The sequence below is a fragment of the Halyomorpha halys genome, unplaced genomic scaffold (assembly GCF_000696795.3).
Source record: "Halyomorpha halys isolate HHAL.00 unplaced genomic scaffold, Hhal_1.1 Scaffold4864.1, whole genome shotgun sequence".
NCBI classification, from domain to species: domain Eukaryota; kingdom Metazoa; phylum Arthropoda; class Insecta; order Hemiptera; family Pentatomidae; genus Halyomorpha; species Halyomorpha halys.
The window spans coordinates 4,742-6,348 of NW_027107797.1; the positions used below are offsets into that span (position 1 = coordinate 4,742).

Consider the following 1,607-nt stretch of genomic DNA (forward strand, 5'->3'; position numbering starts at 1 on the left):
AACATACAAAAAAGAAAGAAAAACCGTCCATCCGTTTTCCAGGACTTTTCGGACCATTATATAAGAAAAAAAAATCAGTCATGAATATTGGTCCAATTTTTTTACGTTTGAGAGCAATATGAAATTGGTCATATCACGATGATAAGTGACACTCAACATTACTATCCGATATTTTTTAAAAATAAATGTCATTAAAAATTAATTAATTTAAATCATTGCAAATTTTTTACAGAGATTTAAAAATATATATTTGAAAAAGCTAGAGAAAAAACAGCATTTTAATTAAAGTTAACACAAAATAACATCCCTTGTGGGGATCGAACCCACGACCTTTGGATTAGAAGTCCAACGCGCTATCCGCTGCGCCAAAGGGACAGGTACCTAAAATTGTCCAACGATCTGTAGCCTGCAGAAATGTATTAACATTAACTGTTTCCTTTCTTTTTTTTCTTTTTTTTATTTAATGTAATGACTCAATGTTTTTAGCTATGATCCATAAAACAAGCAGTGGAAACCGCACAATTTACAATTACAATCCAAAGATGTAAATAATTTACTAAATAACGATCAACTCAAGTAATTTTGAGTTTCAACATCGAGCAACCGGTGTACTGGAAGACTACATTACATAATAAATGATTTTTTCCTTTTCGAGTTCATCCTTCTATCCCATGACCATAATAGACATTGCACATATATGATTTCAGTATTCACCAATACGCCAACATTAGATATAGTCAGGACCGTTAGGGCGTACCGTTGGAGTAAAAAAAAAATATATCTAACATCAAACAAATAAAGTTGGTTTTACAAACCTTTTAAACCCTTGCACGATTCCGTTTCAAGAATTAAAGATCATTAAATTCGGTGTCGGATGAGTTCCGACATAATAAATTTAGTACACAGATATGGTCGAACCCGACGGTGTAAAAACAAAGGTTCCCCAACATTTCCAAGAAATTCAACATATCAACTTTATAGTGACTAGAAACTGTTGTTCTTAATTTAAAACTAGCTGCTAGCTTTTAACATAAACCCAGCAGGAAAATTTCAAGATATAAAAAAAAAAAAAGGATTCAGAAGGAATGAGATAACGTCGCGGAGCCGCAAAACATAACTCAGTATGTCACAACAGGCCTGATAGTAGGGATTTATAAAAACTTAATAAACCGAAAGTTTTTAGACTTTGTATACAATGAAAAATATTGAAGAAATTAGAAACCTGGTGAGGTCCTTGTCGTTTTACTGTACGAAGAGTTTATAGCTCTACACCACTTCTGTTAACTGGCCACCGCTTTAAGCCACCAGAACCATTACCGACTGGCACGACGCCACCTAGCTGCCGCTATGGAAACTACTGCTGTTATCAGACAAGCGTCGAGTTATGAAATATGCATGTTTATTGTAAATATCTTAATTGTATGAGTGATCAAGAGATCCTACCTGAAAGACATTAGCATTCAGTGGATCAGAAGATTGTCATATTGAATAACTTATCAATATTACAACACATGAAATTGATTATATTTATACAATTAAAAGAAATAAGTGTATTTTAATACTGCACTCTTGTCTGATGACAGTATCAGCAGCTTGGTAGTCTTGTC

The 1,607-nt window shown here is 33.4% G+C and overlaps 1 non-coding gene across 1 annotated transcript; it reads right to left on the reverse strand.

Moving 5' to 3' along the window:
* Positions 1-302: 302 nt before the first annotated feature.
* TRNAR-UCU (transfer RNA arginine (anticodon UCU)) lies at positions 303-375 on the reverse strand. Its single transcript has one exon. It is a non-coding gene; the product is annotated as a tRNA-Arg (tRNA).
* Between the last annotated feature and the right edge of the window lie 1,232 nt (positions 376-1,607).